General features: G+C 42.2%; 1 protein-coding gene across 2 annotated transcripts in view; it reads left to right on the top strand.

Annotated features, from left to right (window-relative positions):
* The window catches only part of MIPEP (mitochondrial intermediate peptidase), a 213,211-nt gene that overhangs the window by 98,270 nt on the left and 93,247 nt on the right, over positions 1–21,694 (top strand). The gene's annotated exons all lie outside the window — the stretch shown is intronic.

Below are 21,694 nucleotides of genomic sequence, written 5' to 3'. Positions count from 1 at the left end.
CTGAAGAGTTTACATATCCCTTAAGCCAATAATGTAACATTTAAGAATTTGTTCTAAAGGAATAAATAGAAATCCAATAAAGCCTGGTGACCGATGATCATAACATGTACAAGACATTGGAAAGAATCCAACATTCAAGGAATGGCTAGGTAAACTAGGGCACGTCGTGTGGTTGTCACTAGGCCTACTCACTAGTAATCCAGCTCGCTTATCTCTGCCCCATTGTAGAATTGCACTTCCGTGCCCCTTGCAGTTATCTGTGGCCTTGTGACTTACTATGACCAAAGAAATATGAGCAGAAGTGATGTGTATCATTCCTAGGCTGTGGCCTTCGAGAGCTACTGTACAGTTGTCCACATCTCCTGCCCTTGGTTCAGCAGTCAGTGCCATTCCAGTCGGTGGAGGTCCTGAGAACATGGGTTCCTAAATACTGATAGTGCCAGACGGGCCTGCTGACCTGTGACGACACGTTGTATGCTCAGGGAGCAAACACGGAGATTTTAGGGTTCATGTGATCACATCGTAACATAGCGTAGCCTGACTAATGTGGCCCATATGAAATAATATGCAGTCATTCATGTCTAGAAAGAATTCATAAATAAGTCTAGTGAAAAACTGATAGGAAAGTGTACATAGTGTGATTTTGTCTTTTGAAAATAGACCAAGGAAAACTTTGAAACATTAGCAAATATGGATCACACTTGTGGATTAAGGGTGGACGTTTCATTCCTTTTTATGTTTTTCACAATATTCCAATTTTTCTCTAATGAGCATGTATTCCTTTTAAAATCAGAAGAGGAAACACACAAACATCTGCACACCCACCCTCCTCCCGTTGACTCCCAGTGGTGTGTCCGTTCAGTTCTCTGTGAACCGTTCAAGAGGCTCCTGGCAATGACGGTGATCATAGGGACCCTTTTTTACCTGGCGAGTGCAGCTGAGGTGGAGGATCAGGACTCAACTCAACTTGGGTTCAGAGTAGAAATTTCCTGTCATCATGGCTTTAGTTCTAGATATATAAAATCCATTTCCCTAGAGCCGAAATACTTTCCCTCTCCTTTAAATGATCTTGGAGGTAGCGAATGCAAACTCTCTTGCCTCAGAAAAGCTACATCCTAAAAGAGATGTTCTTAGAGGTGATAACCGGACTTCACAGTGCTGAGCAATCGTTCACTGCAGAGCACTCCCTGAAGTGCTGTGGTGGAGGACACCAAAGAAAGAGAAAGTGTGTTCTTTGCCTGGATAAACCATACGTAAATCAGTAAATGAAAATGAGTGACATTCTAACCCCCAATAGGATGGTGTGAGGAGGTGGGACCTTTGGGAGATCATTAGGGTATGAAGATGGAGCCCTCATGAGGGGGTTAGTGCTTTGGAAGAAGAGGCAGGAGAAGCATGCGTGCTTGTGCTGGCGCTCTCTCTCTCTCTGTCTTCTCTCTCACTCTCTCTCTTCCTCTCTTTGCCTCTCACTCTTGCTCTCTCTCCCCCCACCCTACCATGTGAGGATGCAGTGAGCAGACTGCCAGCTCCACACGGAAGCAGGCCCTCATCAGACACTGGATCTGCTGGTGCCTGGATCCTTGTACTTCCCAGCCTCTAGAACTATGAGAAATGACTTCTATTGTTTAAGCCACCCAGTCTATGGTATTTTGTTATAGCAGCCCGAACTAAGATGTGCAGTTTAAACTTTGTGCATTTTTGTTTATCAGACATTTTCCTAAGACCTTTACCACTGTGTGTGAGACACAGTGTGTGGATACTTTGCACTGAGCAGACAGTCTGCCTGCCACCGACCTGCGTGTCAAGCTGTGGCCTTCCCATCACGCCTGGTGTGTCTTCCCAGGCCCCATGTGTGACTTCTGCTCCTAGTTGAAGTTAGTATTCACATTCCCTCTGCTTGCTCTGAAACCTTGCCCCAGACCCTACTCGTGTTCAAGGTTGTGTACTCCTTTTTCATTATTATAGAAGGTCTGCATAACTCTTTGTGCACTTGACTACTTTAGCCTTAGAATAAGTCCGTAACATGTACTGCTTGGCTAAAAGGTGAGCAAAGTTTATGTTCCCAGACATGTTGCAAAGTTGTGCAATAGGTTAGGTAGTTTTCTCTTGACAACCCTCACTGCCGATTTTAATTTTTGCCAATCTGATGCTCCACAAATGCTAACTTATTTGTTCTTGCAGTTCTTGTATTACTAGTAAAATCACTGTCTTTCCTTATTTTTTTTTACCAACTATATGGGGAGCGAAGTGCCTATTTTTGTTATTTTGCCATGTTTATGTTGATCTTTCTTTTGCTATTGATTTTTATGAAAATGTTACTTATCCTTCTTGATATACATATTTCCCCTGTTTTGTTATTTCTCTTTCATCTTCTATTATGACTTTTAACATTGAAAAGATTTTATTTTTGTTGTTTTGCTTGTATGTTGTTGAGAGTGTTAGTTAATCTATTAGACTTTTTCTGTTTCCTATTATGCTTAAAGAGAACTTCTTATCTAAGATTATTTAAATTTTTGCCCATATTTTCTTCTAGTATTTATGATTTTTTTCACATTAAATATTTAATTATGTAAATTTATTTTGATGTAAAGTATGACATTTGGAACCAGCTTTAGTTTTTCTTGTCTTTTTTAAGACACGGTCTCACTCTGTTGCCCAGGCTGGAATGCAGGGGCTCAGTCATGGCTCAGTGCAGCCTTACATCCTGGGTTCAAGCAGTCCTCCAGCCTCAGCCTCCTGAGTAGCTGGGTCTGCAGGTATGTACCACCATGCCTGGTTAGTTTTTTTTATTACTGTTTTTTGTAGAGACAGGGTCTCACGGTATTGCTCAGTCTGGTTTTCAAACTCCTGGGCTTAAATGATCCTTTTGCCTTAGCCCCCCAAAGTGCTAGGATTACAGACATGAGTCACTGCCAGATTTAGTGTCTCTACATGCTTATAATTCATCTTTTCACCACTGATTTGAAAAGGTATTTTTTTTAAATCAGATACTAGGTTTTTATGTGCGACAAGATTTGTTTCTCAGCTTTCCATCTCAGGTGTCCTTGCCCAGGCTGGATAATCATTTGTGGAGTTTTTAATTGATTGTTGATGGATTTTTAATATGAAATATTTACTGTTCAATTTACCTGCCTATTGCTAGCATAGTGTCATATATATTTATAATGTTCTTCTTAGAAGTCCCTCATACACCTTTTTAAATGCATTTGTTTTATGGTTTTTTGTTGCTGTGAATGGGATGTTGATCCTCCCACCTTTTTCTAGCTGATTATCATTGATACATAAAGAAGTTACTTGTTTTCATTTGTTGATTTTTGTGGCTGGAAATTCTGATGAACACATTCTATTTTTGATACTTACCTGCCACAGTTTTGGGGTTTTCTAGATACACATCGCTCACGACATTTGTAAATAATATTTTTGCTGCCCCTTTCTGATAGCTATACGTTTGTTTGTCCTCAGCTGATTCAATGGCTTGAACTTTCAAACTGTTACTAAATAATAATAGAAAAGGCAAACATCCTTATTTGGAATGTTTCTGGTTTGACCTATGGTTTGAAAGAGTGCCATGTGCGTGCTAGAGAGAAGAGAACAGTCCAGGATAAAGAGTGGCATATTCAAATTACAAAGACAGGAGTGAGAAAGTTTTGTGTGGAAACAGGTTGTACAAAGCTGAAGCTCTATATGGAGGAGTTACAACATGAGTAGAGGTGGTTTATCTGAGGAAGGTGAGATTAATCAGACATGATGAATAGTTCAGGCATACTGTAGAGAGTGGTGCTATAGAATCAGGTGAGCTAGGTGTGAGATCTTCATCTGTAAGATGGTGGTGTCGAAGTCACAGGGCTATGACTGAAATAATGTATGATCAAAGCATTTAAGCCCAATGCCTGGTGCCCAGTAAACACTAAACAGATGTCTTGTATTATTATTATTGTCATATAATAAAATAATGTAGAGCTTGAAAGGGGAATTTTAAAAAAGGGTAATTGATATGATAAAACTGGTATGTGTAAATAAAATCAGTTGCATGTAGGATGTGTCAAAGCAGGAAAAATAGACTAGAATCAATGGGCATCTGTGTGTTCAGCATTCTTTCATTAGTGAGTTTTGAGGGAGTGTCTGCTCCCCAAGGCTAGCCATTGGCCAGGCCACCAGGAGTCCCCATGATAACGCACAGCCAGTTGCTTGAGCACGGTCATGGTGATTCATGCCCCCAACTTCCATGACCATATGTGACTATTAATGTGCTAGAATAGTTTATCTTGGTGTCTTGCACACATCATGATTTGTAATGTATATATTTAATAATTATAAAAGAAAGCAGTTATTTGCTTTCTTTAACATACATTATCTTCAAATTCCTAACTTAGTGATGATGCAATCATTCTTTTCACATGTGTATATTTTTTTGTGTCTTGGGGAAGCTTTGAAATACTTGCTGATTTATGGAGAGTGAAAAGCGAACCAGACTTTCTCAGAACATTTAGAAAAACTCAGACACTTAAAAGCTAAAATCAAACAGTATTTGAAATGATTTATACAATTGCAGCCATAACTTTTTTCCACTTAAGCCAAAGTACGTCTAAACAATCCTTTCATGCTGCTAAGTCCTTTAAATGGAAGCAGGAGACGCCTGTAAATCAAATGCGAGTTTACGTTTATTTCAGAACCGCTTTTCCTAACTCCTTTTCCCGCTTAAAACTTAGTGTGTCCTCGAAAAAGGTGAACACTCTGTTCTGATTTAATTTAAATGAACATGAATAAAGAAATACATTAAAATATTTTACAGGATAATATGCTGCCACAGCCAGTTTAGAGAAGTGCAGTATTGAAGGCAAGCAGAGTAACACTAGGTGCAGTGGAGTTTGCTTATTTGAAATAAGATAATTCAGCTCCAAGCTCATCAGGAGTGAGTAATAAACATGATCACTGCGGTGGAGTCAATCTCAAACTACTCTTTTGGACTTGGAATTCACAAAACACTGTAATCTTACGTATTTATTTATTTATATATATATATATTTTTTTTTTTTTTGAGACGGAGTTTCGCTCTGTCTCCCAGGCTGGAGTGCAGTGGCCGATCTCAGCTCACTGCAAGCTCCGCCTCCCGGGTTCACGTCATTCTCCTGCCTCAGCTTCCCGAGTAGCTGGGACCACAGGCGCCCGGCACCACGCCCGGCTAATTTTTTGTATTTTTAGTAGAGACGGGGTTTCACCCTGTTAGCCAGGATAGTCTCGATTTCCTGACCTCGTGATCCGCCCGCCTCGGCCTCCCAAAGTGCTGGGATTCCAGGCGTGAGCCACCGTGCCCGGCCATAATCTTATTTCTTAATGACTTCTTATCTCGAAACAGTTTGTATTCATAAGTTGCAAAGTACTTTTCGCCCAGCTTCCCCAGTGATAACATCCTATGTAACCATGGTGCATCCTCAAACCCAGGAAATTCACCGTGGTACAATACTGTAACACAGAAATCTGAATTACTTTCACATCCTCTATTTGTTCATTATGATTACTTCAAAAATGTACTGTCTTTTATTTTCTAGGATGGTACATCTCAGAATGGTTAGCAAAAACTAGTTTATAAGTTTAACCTACAACCTATGACTCCTTGTGTTCTGTTCAGATGATAACCAGATTTTAAGTGCATCATGAAGACAGGAACAACAGAAGTGAGATCAGTAGACACTTGCACATCACTGGGACTTGCCCTGTATTCTGATGCTACCATGCTAGAGAAACACAAATGCTTTAAAGTGCTCAGCGTTGAGAGCCACAGCAGCCATTGCTGTGTTTATGGCCCACTTGCCCCATGGGTAAAGTCAGAATATGCCATGAGATCACCCATCTTAAGCATTTTCACCTATTATATCCTTGACTTCTCTTTTTACTTGAGTAGCACTGATTTTTTAATCTGTCCTTGAACTGTTTACTCACTGGCTTTTAAGCATTTTGGGCAAACCTGCAGTAAGAAATGCATTTTACATTATGATCTATTATACAAATATATGTATGTACATTTAGGTGTGTATGTGTGCATACATGTGGGAGTGAAACTGAAACAGAAGTGCCACAGATCTAAAGTCACCCTGCGTGTGGTACACTACATATTTTCTGTCCCATCTTTTTTTTTTTTAATGCGGTCACAGGCTACTGTACAGATTTTACAAACCACCAGTAGATAATGGTGCACAGTTTGAAAAATCTCTATGTTAACTTACCCTGCCCAGTGATTTTGCTTATTTTATTTTCTTTCCCAAGTCAACCATAAAACCTTTTTCTGATAAAGATGTTTTAGAACTAAATTATTTAGAACATTAAAACTACAACTTTTATTTAATCCACCACCACTTCTCCTTATGTGTGTTAATTCATTTGAATGACATCTTTCAGGATGATATACATGTACAAGACAGTGTGAAAAATGATACAATGCAGTGCTGTGAGAACACTACTGTAAATAGGGAAGTGCTGAATTTTGCCTCATGGAGTCAGAAATGACCGTTAATCTGGGCTTAGTTGCTTCTGATTCAGATTTTTAACCTAGCTTAAGTCACAGTAGGGAGAAGGGAGTAAGGAACAAGTAAAGTATGGTAGAAAGTGGTTAGAGAATATGTTAGTCCTGGTTGCTTGATGATAGGGAACTTGGAACAGAAGGGAGGGGCTGTTGTTTGGGGGTTGACTATCAGACTGGGATCAAGTCATGAAGAGTCCTTTGTGTCTGCTCAGAGGCCTGTATATGACTGGGGAGGGAATAGAAGGCCTTAGAGGTTTGAAGTTTGTAGGCAGAGAAGCGACATGAGCAGATATAAGCTGCAGGCAAAAAGTTAAGGTTCCAGTATGGATGATGGAATGGGGGTACAGAGATTGAAGGCAGGGAGAAAACAATCTATCCAAGAAATAGCTGAAAACAAATAGAAAAATATAGTGACTCTGACCATATACTTAAAACCATCTATTTTTTAATCTGCTAGAATGATCTACATCATTTTGATAACATTTTATTCTTCTCTCAGCAACATATTTACCAAAACAAATTCTTTTAAATATTTTATCCAGCATTTAGTTGTTTCGTTGAGGACTGTTGGAAATAGCAAACCCATCATGTTGCTGAAACAGAAGCTCCTCCATTTGATTTTTCTCTTCTTCTTATGTTTTTGCTTTATTCTTGGAGATTGCCTTGATTTTATCCTCCTACTCTTCCCATTGTTTTTGGTTTGGTTTTTGTTTTTGTTTTGGCAAGGATATTTTTATTTCTGGTAGCTGCTGCCTGTTCTTGTGTTCATTTTTCACAGCATCCTGATTTTTTTTAATGAATGTAACTTTTTTTGGTAAGTAAGAATATATATGCACATAGACCCTACGTACCCGAAAGGGCTTACAATCTAGGCAAGAGGTGATAAGGATCTAAACCTGGGCATTGAGGATGAGTATGGAAGGGAAAAGCTACAAGGAATATATTGAGATAAAATTATCAAGACTTCGGGATTGATTGGTGGTAACTGAGGATAAGGAATCAAGAGTCAATGCTGATCCTCAGCCGAAAAAGAGCACCTAGAAAAAGCCCACAGCTGACATTACACTCAGGGTGAAAGACTAAAAGGTTTCCCCTGAGATGGGAATAAGACAGCAATGTCTGCCATTGCCCCTTCTATTCAATAGTATACTGGTGGTTTTCACCATAGGAATTTGTCAAGAAAAAAACTAAAAGCATTCATATTACAAGGAAGAAATAAAATTATCTCTCTTTGCAGATGACATGCATGATCTTGTATATAGAAAATCCTAAGGAATACACACACACACACACACAACTTGATAGACTGGGCACAGTGACTCATGCTTGTAATCCCAGCATTTTGGGAGGCCAAGGCAGGTGAATCAGTGGAGGTCAGGAGTTCAAGACCAGCTGGTCAACATGGCAAAACCCTGTCTCTACTAAAAATACAAAAAATTAGCTGGGCATGGTGGTGTGCACCTGTAATCCTAGCTACTAGGGAGGCTGAGGCAGGAGAATTGCTTGAACCTGGGAGGCGGAGGCCACAGTGAGCCAAGATCATCCCATTGCACTTCAGCCTGGGCAACAAGAGCAAAACTCCATCTCAAAAACAAAAACAAAAACAAAAACAAAAAACTGATAAACCAGTTCATCAAGGTTGCAGGATATGAGATCAACATGCAAAAATTGTTTTTCTGTATTCTAGCAATAAACAACCTAAAAATTAAATTAAGAAGACCACTTGATTTACAATAGCATCTGGAAGAGTAAAATACTTCGGAATAAATTTAGCAAAAGAAATTGAAGACTTGTAAAGTAAAAACTATAAAATATTATCGAAAGAAAGAAGACCTAAATAAATGGAAAGATGTCTCATGTTCATGGATTGTAAGACTTACTCTTGTTAAAGATGGCAGTACACCCCAAACTGACCTGCGGATTTAACACAATCTCTCAAAACCTCAGCTGCCTTTTTTGCAGAAAATGACAAATCTAATCATAAAATGTCTCGTGGAAATGTGGGAGACCCAGAATAGCCAAAACAATCTTGAAAAGGAACAAAGCTAGAGGGCTCACACTTCCCAGTTGAAGCAGTTACTATGGAGCTACAGTAATCAGGACTGAGTAGCGCTGGCATAAGGATAAACATACAGGTTCGTGGAATACAACTGAGATTCCAGAAACAAAACAAAACAAAACAAAACAAAAACCACATAGTTTTATCTTCAGTTGACAACTGAGGAAAGAATTGTCCTTTCAAAGAATGATGCTGGGAAAACTGGATCTCCACATGCAAAAGAATGAAATTGGACTCCTACCTTGTACTATATACAAAAATTAACTCAAAATAGATCAGAGACCTAAATTTAAGAGTTAAAACTGGAATATTCCTAGAAGAAAACATAGGTTTACATACATATTTGTGACCTTGGATTAGGCGATGCCTTCTTAGATACATCACCTAAAGCATAAACAACCAAAGAAACGGAAGAATTTTTAAAATTTTAATGGGTACAAATTTTTTAATTTTAAGGAGTTCAAATTTGTATCCAAAGAACACTACCATGAAAGTGAAATAACAACCCACAGAATGGGAGAATATGTATCTGATCAGAGTTTAATCTTTAATAAAACAACCCATTTTAAAGTGAGCAAAGGGTTTGAAGAGATATTTCTCCAAGAAAGATATTAAAATGACCAAGTAGCACACGAAAAGATATTCAGCATCATTAATGAGGGATATGCAAATGAAAACCACAGTGTGAGACTACTTCATTCCCGCTGGGATGGGTATGATAAAAGACGGGCAGTAGCAAGTGTTGGTGTGGATGTGGAGACATTGGAACCATTGTGATGAGAATGTAAAAGGGCACAGCAGCTCTGGGAAACAGTCTCATAGCTCCTCAAAAAGTTAAGCAGAGTTACCAGATGGCCCAGCAATTCCACTCCCAGGTGGTAGGGAACTTTAACCCAATAGAACTGAAAACATATGCCCACCCAAAAATGTATGCACGAATGTACATAACAACATTATTCATGATAGTCAAAAAGTGGAAACCACCCAATAGATGACTGGATACTCAAAAGCGCTATATCCACACAATGGAAAATTAGTTATGAAGAGAAATGAAGTATTGCTGCAACATGGATAGACCTTGAAAACATTATGCTCGGTGTGACAAACTAGACACAAAACACCTCTGTTGTGTAATTCCATTTATGTGAAATGTCCAGAACAGGTAAATCCACAGAGATTAGTGGTTGCCAGGAGCTGAAGGAAGGAGGAATGGAGAGGGACAGCGAGTGGGCCCAGGGTTTCTCTTGGGAGTGAGGAAAATGTGCTGGAGTTAGTGATGATGGTTGCACAATTTTGTGAATATACTGAAAACCATTGAGGTGTACACTTGAAAAGAGTGAATTATATGGTGTGTGACGTTTATCTCAATTTTTCAAAGAAGAGTCACTGTCTTAGAGCAGGGAAGGGCTGTGATGGCCACACTCAGTGCCTCCCTTCCTTCCCGGGAAGGGGGAGACTGAATTGCCATAGAAGTTAGAGACCGGCTTTCCTGGGAAGGGTGTTCTGGCTAGTGTTCTGAGGGATTAGATCTAACATTGTAACCTATGGATCTAGAAGGAAATACGAGGCCATCAGCTCACCTCAGCCTTCAGCAAGTTGTCACTCACCACACATCCTTTCAGCGTTACACCTCAAACCTTCAAACTTACGAGCTGTGAGAAGAAAGCCAACTATTCTTCTAGAGCTTCTATATATAAAATACCTATAGTATTATTACAGCATTTTAAAGTAATGCTAATTGATTCTATTTTTATACTAATAATTGTAAGAATACTTCAGTGCAGCAGCATTATTTATAGCGAATACTACTTTTAACTAATGGTGTTGAATGTTTTTATCTGTTTTTTAAATTTCCATAATATGTACTGTTTGGCATTACCCAAGTTTTCCATATATTTCAGCCACAACTGTAGCAGTTTCTTTTTTGTAAAACAAACAAACAAACAAAAATTGCTAAGAACTGTTGCATCAGGAATTTTGGAAATTCTTCAGATGAGACAACCAGGGAGGATTGATCACATGTTGATAGAATGCAGGCTGCCTTAGTCATTTCGGTGGCTCAGTCACAGTCTGTCTTTCTATCAGTTATTCTGAACAAAATACACGTAGTAACACGAGCTGCAAATGACATACTGTCACGAGCCCTGGGCTGTCCTTTAGAATGTGCAGTTACTAAGCTCTGGAATGCCTTACATGGGAAGTGGGGGGCGGGCGGGGGGGCAGCTGTTATGGATTCCTCGAGGTGAGCTTGTGTTTATTGTCTTTATTAATTCAGTTTCATCTTACCAGGAGCATGATCCTCAGTAAGACACACCTCCTAATTGCACATGTCTGGCTTTTTACCTCTCAGGCAATGGAAAGGAAAGTTAATAGGATGTACTTTTTAATAGGATCTTAGGGGGATTTTTCAGCATTAAAATGAGAAAGTAAGTTTGGGGAGCTGCAGTTATTCAAATCAAGGAAGTTGAGTGAGCCATTTAGAGGTATTAGGTAAGGGTTAATAGGTAAGAGACACTGAAATGAGGGTGTGGCTGTGCACACACCACATTGGACGGGTTTCCGATGAAACATGACTGTTAGAGAAGTCTGTGTAGGAGGCATGCATTCTTCAATATCACACATACACCTTGGCCTGAGCTGATGAGAAGCTAATAGCAGTATTATTTTAATTTTGTTTTGTCACTTGAGAAATGCAGACCTGTGTGTGTGTGTGTGTGTGTGTGTGTGTGTGTAGTCACTAAATTAGTTACATGTTACCTATTTGTTGGTATCTTTTTAATTTAGCGATTATTGAAACTGGTTAATTATAGAAAAAGAATTTGAAGTTACAGATGTAAATTGTTTCCAAATTACAGTCATTTATGTCTACTCTTCTTACTCCTTCTATCATTATTTGTGTAAGTATTTATCGAAGACACCATGCTAGTCACTGATACAAAGAGGTGTCTGATGTCCGCCCTGTTTGTAAGTGATTCTGTTAGTGGCTGACAAACTGGACCATCCCGAGGACCAGCACGGTGCACACTTTTCCCTTCCCTTCTCTCCTGTAGCCCATGCTGCAGCCCTAGGAGGTGGGTGTGGCCACAGTCAGGGTGGTTTTGGGATCTGGTGTTGGCAGTGCAGCCTGTAAGTGCAGAGCCTGCATTCCCATGACACTTGCTGCAGTGTGACTATCCGGTCATCCCGGATTTACTGTCTGTCCCCTCCAGTGACTGTGCGGCCACGAGGGCAGGGTCCTCTCTGTCCAGTGCTGGCCAGTTGTGAGTTCAGTGAGGTGTGGAAAGGTGGATGATTTCAAGTCTGTGTCTAGTGGCTGTGTGCCATGCAGAGGTACGGAGGAAAGGGTGGAGAGCATGCACAAGACACAGGGCAGGTCCTTGCTGCCAGGGCCAATGCTGAGGTGAAGTTAGGACAGCCTCTCCAGTTTTCCCTATGAAGACTTTAAAGGCACAATACAAACTCATTAGAAAATAATAAACTCGTGTGTCCTACTCCCTCTTCAATAAATCTTCCCACTAAAATAATCCCAGGTGCGGGCTGATTAGATTAATGGGGAGGGGGCAGTGGTGGTCTCTGGTAGGGGGCGAGTGGCTGTGAAGGTGAGGACTCCAGCCCGATTGCAGGAGATCAGCCACACCAGAGAGCACCTGAGGGAGGCCGAGGCCGCAGGCAGGGGAGTTAGGCCTTGACTGAGCAAGAGGGTGTGGAGTGGGAGTTCATCTGCACAGCCTTCCATACTGGAGTCCCAGCTGCCTGGGGGCAGGGTAACCGCCGTGAAACCAGTTGTTCCAATTGCGCCTGGAATTGGGACTAAGTGAGGCAGCACCCTGACCCGCTCCCCTTTTTTAATCATCAGAGAAGGTCTTGTTAAAGAAGCATAATCTGAAAAGACATTGAGGAAAGTGAGAATGAGCCATATGGATCTACCTGGGGGAAGAGCGTCTGAGGCAGAGAGGAGAGCTAGGATCAGGAGCTTACCCGGAGGCTGTTGGACCAGCAAGTCAGCGGCATGTCTGGAGCACAGCGAGCAACGGGAGAGTGACAGGAAGTGAAATCTAAGCAGGACAGGGTCTGAGGAAGCCATTCCAGGGTTCCGCTTGCCTGTTTAATGAAAGAAGTCAGTAGGCCCTTGTCCTAGCCCATTTTCTGTTGCTTATAACAGAATACCTGAAACTGGGAGATTTACATAGAGAAGGAGTTTATTTTTTACAGTAATGGAGGCATGGAAATCCAAGGTTGAGGAGCTGCGTCTGGTGAGAGCTTTCCTGCTGGTGGGTACTCTGCAGAGTCCCGAGGGGGGACAGGGCCTCACCTGGCGAGGGTGCTGAGTGTGCTCACGGGCTACTCAGGTCTCTCTTCCTCTTCTTATAAACCCACCAGTCCCACTCCCATGGTAATCCGTTTATGAAGGCAGGACTCTCATGATCCAGTCACCTCCTAAAGGCCCCATGTCTCAGTACTGCCACTTTGGGGATAAAGTTTCAACATGAGTTTTGGAAGGGACCATAGCAGCCCTATGTGACATCAAATTGTCCCATTTGTCCCTCTCCATTTTGTATTGCAGCTTTACCTAACAGGGTAGAGGCTGCCTGATTCCCCATGGCCGGCGGAGACTTGGGCTCTAAAGGCATGAGCCCCTAAAGGAATGGAGCCTCTGCCCACAAAGCCCGGTTATAGCCCTCCCCCCACACACCTGCTCCCTTGCACACCTGTGTGCAGTCTGTGGATGATGCACCTGCCCTTGGACTCCTTCCCATTGAGAAGTTACTGTCCCTTCTGCATCACTCTTTGTTGTGCTCTATGCCTGGAGAGAAATTCTCATGGTCTACAAAGGGCACTCATGTCCTTTTCCATTTTTCCTTTCATGGATTTTTTCTCTGATCCTATGCAGACACGCCTCCTTTAGTTAAGGGATTATGATTATCATGGAAACAAAAACAGAGCCCTTCTTGTCGTGTGCCTCAGGGGTTTCATTGACTCCCAGAGCTGCCTGATCGGGGTTCAGACACAGTACCTGTTCCTGCGGAGGCCGTGTTGCTGTCCTGGTCTGACTCTCCTGACCGTGGACGTCCTTATTTTCTGTGTTACTTCTCTGACACTTTCCCAGTGTTAGCACGGGTTCCTTTAGAATGACGGGCAATCTTCCATTTTCTCAGCAGATGTTAGAGGAGAGAGAAAAGGCAATGTTAAGGAGTTTTGACCGGGAAGAAAAAGAGCAAGCATTTGTTAGTTCCTGTTCTGTGGTTTTTGTTTTTCATTTGTCTTAATTAGATCCATGTTACCTTTCTGTGTCTCATCTAATAAATGTATTTCCATCTGAGTCAGTTACATCCCTGCTCTGCTAATAGATTTGCTTTTGATAGACACAATCCTGTATTTCCAGGGTTTTTTTAATGTTACATATAAATTACATTGACAGTTGAAGTTAGCATACTGAAGAGGTGTGCTCCTAGTTAATATTTTGTGTGTCGTTAACATTACACCTGCCATACTACTTTGTGTGGGGTTTTGTTTTGTTTTTTGTTTTGTTTTGTTTTTGAGACAGAGTCTCACTCTGTCACCCAGGCTGTAGTATATTGGTGCGATCTCAGCTCACTGCAGCCTCTGCTCCCAGGCTCAGGTGATCCTTCTTACGTCAGCCTCCCGAGTAGCTGGGACTATAGGTGGGCTACCACGCCTAGCTGATGTTTGGGTTGTTTTTGTTTTGTTTTTGTGTTTTTGGTAGAGATGGGTTATCACCATGTTGCCCATGCTGGTTTCAAATTCCTGGGCTCAAGCAATCTGTCCTCCTTGGCCTCCCAGAGTTCTGGGATTACAGACATGAGCCACTGCGCCTGGTCAACATTTTAAACTATACCATTTACTTATCGTAGCTTTTGTAAGAACTTTCTTTTCAGCTGTAAAAATAGCTCTGTGGTGTGTTTTGATCTGTATTTTAGCAGACACGGTAGAAACAAAGTTAAAAGTTACAGGTGTCATACATACACACATGAACCTGGCATAGACGTCAGTTTTGGTGTCAGTGATGTGAAATCGAGCCGGGTGTAAACTTGGCCTCCCCTTGCCTATCAAGCCAGCAGATAGAACCAGTGAGCTGGTCGCTTCATCAACATGTGGTGTCCACCTTTGAGTCCAAGGTGGTGATTCCAGTCTTCACCTTTTCAAAGCTAGCAGGAAAGGGGAAAGAGGACAAGGAGGGCGAGTAGCTTCCTTTTGCAGAACCCAGCTGCACACATCACCTTTACTCACAGCCGTTTTCAAGAATGTAGTCACACAGCCGCATGCCTCGGGGTGTCTGGGAGACGCAGTCACTGCCAGAGCAGTCGAGAGCCCTGTTCACACTTAGCAGGAAAAGGGTGTGATTCTGTTTCTAAAAGGAAAAAAGGGGAAAATGAAGGAAGGGACACTTACTACTCCCTGCCATTAGCCTTGGCAAATCATTCTTTTCAAGTCTGTTTATAAAATATAAGCTGTTAAAATATTTACAAAAAAATTAAGAAATATTTACAAAGGGTAATATTTACAAAAAGAAATATTTACAAAGGCGTGGTGGCCACGCCTGTAATCCCAGCACTTTGGGAAGCCGATGCAGGCGGATCACGAGGTCAGGAGTTCAAGACTAGCCGGGGCAACATAGTGAAACCCCGTCTCTACTAAAAATACAAAAAATTAGCTGGGCACGGTGGCATGTGCCTGTAGTCCCAGCTACCTGGGAGGCTGAGGCAGGAGAATCGCTTGAACCTGGGAGGTGGGGGTTGCAGTGAGCCAAGATCGCGCCACTGCACTCCAGCCTGGGTGACAGCGTGAGACTTCGACAAAGACACAAGGTATATCTTTATACACCTTCCATATTTTCAGGAGTTTATTCTCAAAATAGGATTTTAACATAACTCTCATTTTAAGAAATAGATATTGGTATTAGTTTTCAATTGCTGTATAACAAATTTCTACTAATGTAGTGGCTTAAAACAGTGCCTATCTCACGGTTGCTTTGGATCAGGAGTCAACACAGTATAGCTGTTCCTATGCCTGGGGGTCACGCAAGGCTGCAGGCAAGGTGTTGGCAGGGCTGCAGTCTCATCTGGCGGCTTGGCTGCATCCCCCAGGTTACTGGCATAATTCATTTCCTACGGTTATAGCACTGAGGACAGGCTTCTTACCAGCTGGCTATAGGCTACCCACAGGTCCCAGAGGGCCCCCCAGCTTCCGGGGTCCTCCCCCAGACCTCTGACCGTGGGCTTTCCCGACAGGGTCACGTTCTTCCTCTAGCTACCAAGGAGTGTTTCTAGAGCGAGCTTGCTAGCGAGATGGAGACATCTTGGATAACATGATGTATTCATGGGAGTGACAACCAAAACCACTGCCATATTTGGTTGGTTGGGAGCAAGGAGCAGCTTCTGTCTATATTTAAGGGAGGAGATTCCAAAAAGATGTGACCATCAGGAGGACAGGTCATGGGGGCCTTGTGAGAGTGTGTCCATCACAGTAACTGTTTCACTTAACAACACTTTCTATTCCAAATCGAGAACACCTGTCTGTTGGGCATTGTTGTTCCGTGGGTTTTGGTAAACTGTCAGTAGGTACTTTTTATCGTTTAGAAGCACTGGTCCCCAGTGATGCATGGAACATGCACACACATTGAAAGAGAGAGAGAGAGTGAGTGAGAGAGAGAGAGCGAGCATGAACGTGAGTGAGAGGCCAATAGGAGAATATGTTCTTTGCTCTACTTTGTGGTTAAATCATTAAACACTTCTGGAGTGTTTAATGTATCTTATTTAGCAGACCAGTGATATTGTACACAGAGAATGTGAGAACTCAGAATGGTCTTTCTATGAAGACAAGCTCAGGAACTTGCTTGTTCCCGCCTTGTTACCTGATGGCAACAGGTGGAAGTGTGAACGACAAGATTACATGAGCTCGTGCAGTATTACTAGCCCATTGTTTCTTTAGAGTCTCTAAGGCTTGAAGGAGATAGAAAGCATATTCTAGGAAGCCCTGCTCAGACTCTCTACATGGTCCAGACCTGGAGATGTGGTCCCAAAATCAGCCTGAGAAATCTCACATCATCTAGCAAATAATGTAGTTAAAGAACGGTTTTTAAAAACCATTTATAGCCTAAGATCCAAATTTGTTTTTAACACCATAGTGTCTTCTTATCTGCAAAATAGATATGGTAGAATGCTCAAAAGGATCCAGCGAAGAAAAATGCTTCTGAAATACTGAATAGGATTATTCCATGTCAGAGGCCTCTGAAGGACTGAATAGGATTATTCCGTGTCAGAGGCCTTTTTGGATGGTGGTTGTATGGTGGCCTTGAAATGTCCTCTCTCGGACAGCGTCACGTCATCATTGGTATACAGTCAGTGTATGTAATATATTTTGCTACCATTCTTAACCTAATACCACTCACTTCCCTAGTCAAAAATAAATTACTTATATGAAATTGCACTTGTAGTACAACCCAATACACCAATCTTATAAACCAGAATTATTATTCCTGGGCTCTGCATCTCAGTCAGGTGTCCAGTTGTCGGTAACATTAAGTGTCATTGTGAAAGAATCCCATGGTGTCCATCTGTCCATCCATTCATTCACCAGATTGCTATTGAGTTCCCACTGTGCTTCCAGTGCTGCAGTAAGTCCAGACGTGGGCACAGTATGTCGGCCATGCCCTTAGGAAGTTTACAACACACGTCAAAGTGATAGGCTGCATTTCTATACTCGTGGCTTATAGGGTCCCCCCCTTATTCTCAAGGGATATATTTCAAGACCCCAGGTGGATGCCTGAAGCTACAGATAGTACTGAACTCTATATATACTATACATACATACCTATGATAAAGTGACATTTATAAATTAGGCACAGTAAGAGATTAACAGCAATAAGGTAGGACAACTTATATACTGTAATAAAAGTTTTATGAATGTGGTGTCTCCCTCTCTCACAATATGTAATTATAGTACACCTGCCTATTTTTGGACTGGAGTTGACCACAGGTAACTGGAACTGTGGATAGGAAAACTGCTATGACCATTTCACTTGAGTTGGGAGGACTACTGTAGAGCGTCCCTCAGTATCTGTGGGAATTGGTTCTAGGATCCACCCCCTGACCATGGATACCAAAATCTGAGCATGTTCAAGTCCTGTGATTGGCCCTGTGGAACCTGCAGATAGGAACATTCGGCCCTCCATAGATGCAGGTTTCACATCCCCACTGTATTTCCCACCGGTGTTTGGGTGTGGATGCAGAGTCTGCCAATATGTATTCGACTGTATTCATTGAAAGAAATCCACGTATAAGTGGATCCACTTGTGTTGTTCAAGAGTCAGCTGTATAATGTTCCAGTGATAAAATCATTTTAAAATAAATTTTAGCTAAATGCATCTCTACATGTATAGCTGGACATGAAGAAATGGTATACTATTTAAGAGTATAGTTGGCTGAGCACAGTGGCTGACACCTGTAATCCCAGCACTTTACGAGGCCAAGGTAAGCAGATCACTAGAGGCCAAGAGTTCAAAACTAGGCTGGGAAACAACCCTCATCTCTACAAAAAAATTTTTAAAATTAGCCAAGCATGGTGGTGCATACCTGTGGTCCCAGCTGCTCAGGAGGCTGAGGTGGGAGGCTGCTTGAGCCCAGGAGCTCCAGGTTACAGTGAGACATGCTCATGCCACTGCGCTCCAGCCTGAGTCACAGAGTGAAACCTTGTCTCTAAAAAAATTTAAGAAGAGTATAATTACGAGAAATGGTTAGTTCCGTTATTCCGTATCTAGCACACAGTTAATGAGTGCTTGCTCTGCACTAGCCCCTCTTCTGTGTTTGAAACTGAAAATAAAGTGGCCCATTGCTACCTTTCCATTTCTGGTCCTGGAAAATCGTGGCATTAGAGAAGGGCTATAGGCAAGTAAAAATGATCAAAGAGTCTTCCATTCTCTGGAGTTCTAAAGCAAGTGACCATATCCATGGGTTTCTCGACAGGCTGCTTTGCTGGCTCCAAGTTTTGTCTTTCGTATGGGACGCTGAGATTATCTAACTCAAGGAAAGTTTAAATAGGCATGCCTTGGGATAGCAATGGGATTTGAAAATCTATGTCTCTCACCATAATAAAAGGATAACTACAAAGATGTTTCATGGTTTGCTTTTGAAATCAGATCCACATGTTAAACATCGAAGGAAGTGTGAAAGCTTTTATCCATCCCTTAGGAAGAAGAAGACTTCAATTTAAAAGGAAGAGGATATAATTCCAGAGCTTAAGATGAAATGCTATATTTTATTATTCCAGATGAATGAGTGAAACGGTAATAAGGACTTAATATTAGGTTGAATTAGCAGGAATTCAGCAATTGTGTTCAAACAACAGTAGAATTGTAGGTCTTAGTCAGCCATAGACTTGGAAACCTATGATGAAAGGTGTCAGGTGGAGATAATTTATTTAGCATGTCTTGCGGTGTAGTCCTGAACCCAAACCTGTAATTAAAGAGCAAGACACAGCGGGGCACGTGTGTACCAGAAGACCCGCATTCAGGCAGGGGGTCAGGATAAGGCGGACCCTGACTGTCCAGGAAATGGTGCGGGCACAAATCCTGGTGTCTCTTTCTACCGTTCTGAAAGGTCTTATTTTTATAACTCTGTTTATGTGGGATGTGGGAACTCAGTTACGAGCTGATGAAACCAGGGAACTTAAGACATTTCTTAGCTCAGATCAAATGCCACTATTGAAGTGGGCCTGCTTTCAAAGTAAAACAAAGCCGTATTCAGCTGGAATCTAAACAGAATTAAACTCTGCTCTGTACTGCAAAGGCTGCTAAACTCGTTCTGGCAAATCACCGTGAAGAAAATGTTTCAAAGACAAAGCCCCTTAACTGTGTGCTACAAATTCCGGGGCGTCCAGCCTGAGAGACGCTTATCATCAGTCGTACAAGTGCTCGTATCTTGGTGCAGTGTCAGATTAAAACAGCAGGCTGTTATCCATTACAGAAGATATCCTTGCATCCAAACTGCTTCATACGAGAAAGGCTACCAGTGGTCCGTGAGTTCTCATCACTTAGTAGATTAGGATTCCAGCATAACAGAAAAGCTGACAAATACCCCTTTTAAATAAGACAAGAGTACATGGAACTGTGTATCTGTTGTAAATGAATTCTAAAAGCCTTTTGAGTAAAAATGTAGTTATTCAAAGTTTGTTACACTGGAATTTAATTCATAGATGGTCCTAGGCTCTTTGCTTTTGTTTAAATACCACTTGTGTCTTAACAGGATGAAAATTCCATGTCTTCCTTTCTCTGCCCTTCACTATGCTGGAGGGACCTTGCTGGCAAAAGACTGTGCAGGCCACATTTTGAGTGTCCAGCTCCTCCCACCAGGGCACAGCTCCACCAAGGGCATGCATCTGTTGCACCTCCAGCAGCCTCAGCCCCACTGTTGGTTGTGTTTTCACGGTACTGTGTGGGGGTGGCACTTGGGCCTGGAGTTGGGGTATCTTGTGAGGTAGGATATAGGTCTAGCTGCTGTGAGAGAGACCCAAAACAATAGCTGTGCAAGTGCCCCAGCCCAGCGCAGGAGGTGGCCGTCCCCGTTACAGACCCACACTTCTGACTGGCTGCATCCCCAAGAAGGAAGGGGCGTGGATCATTCCTTCAGGACACCACTCACAAGGCGCCCACCTGACTTACAGTCGTGTCTTCTTACAGAAAGAGGAGAGCGGATGTGGAGGTGCACGGTGCCTCGGAGGTGCTGGCCCCATGTCCGCATCTGCGTGCAGTGCTCCTGCACACCTTCCTTAGGACAGAGCCCTTGCTGAGCCCAGGCACACTAGCTGTCTTGGAGAATTGGACACAACCGGAGAGTCACTAGCATTGCCATGCGTCTTTTAAGCCACTGTGTAGTGAATACAGGGAGTATGCTGCCACGTTCCTGTGATGAAGTAACCATATTTTTAAAAATGTTTCTTGCTCGATATGTTAACTAGAATTCACTTGCCTAGTTTATAGAGTTGTAACAAGGATTATATTTTATTTATTCTTTATTTTCTGGGGAGTTAACCGATTCGTTAGAGTGTTGTTATCATGGTTAAAAAAAGTTAAGCTTTTTAAAAAAGTTGTTTGTTTATTTATTTTTTAATTTTTTTTTTTTTAAACAGATGCTTGCTCTGTCACCCAGGCTGGAGTGTAGTGATGCGATCTTGGCTCACTACAACCTCCACCTCCTGGGTTCAAGCAATTCGCCTGCTTCAACCTCCCGAGTAGCTGAGATTACAGACATGTGCTGCCATGCCTGGCTAATTTTTGTATTTTTAGTAGAGACAGGGTTTCACCATGTTAGCCAGTCTGGTCTCGAATTCTTGGCCTCAAGTGACCCAGCTGCCTCAGCCTCCTGATGTGCTGGGATTACAGGCATGAGCCACTGTGCCCGGCCCAAGCTTCTATTTTTTAAAAGAAATGTTTATGTCAGATAAAGGCAGAAGAAAGTGAATGATTGCCATGTCAGATTTGTTTCACAAAAGTAAAAATGTTAAAGTCCTAAGTGTAGCCTTTGAGGGCAGTTTTCGTAGTCCCAGCTTTGGCTGGGGTGACGTTGCAGCAGACGCGCCATTGCAAGCTCATGTGCTGTGCTTGCGTAGCCCTGCCCTTGCAGATGGGTCGGAATGGAGATGTGTTCCACTTTAGCAACAGAGAAAGAGCAGTATTCCTAGGAAAAGAAGTTTCCAGTGGAACAGTGTCCTTCCATGAAAATCCATGTGGCCTTTCCTATCATAACTACATCATTGTCCTTAGGTAGAATGGATGCTCTCTCTGTGTGTGCCAGACCCCAAATCCCCTCCTCCAATGTTGATGACCAGGCATTCCGAGCAGGTCAGAACAGATGTGCACGTCCACCCGGCTCCACCACTGGCACTCCTGCCACCGTCTCTAGGCTGTCTTCTCTACGTTTCTGTCACAGAACTGAATCCCAGAGCGATGAACTTGTAGAAAACAATTAGGTGTCTGCTTCTCCTGTCTTATGATTAGAAAATAAGTGGAAGGAGCTCAGAGGAGGGACCACAGACAGTTTGTTCACTGGGAGGCAAGTTGCTGGTGGTTATCTTTGGTTCTTAGCATTTGTCTCTTCTAA

Source organism: Macaca mulatta, chromosome 17 (genome assembly GCF_049350105.2).
Source record: "Macaca mulatta isolate MMU2019108-1 chromosome 17, T2T-MMU8v2.0, whole genome shotgun sequence".
In the NCBI taxonomy this organism is placed as follows: Eukaryota; Metazoa; Chordata; class Mammalia; order Primates; family Cercopithecidae; genus Macaca; species Macaca mulatta.
Note: the sequence above shows the minus strand (reverse complement) of the source record. Positions and strands in the feature narration are given on the sequence as shown.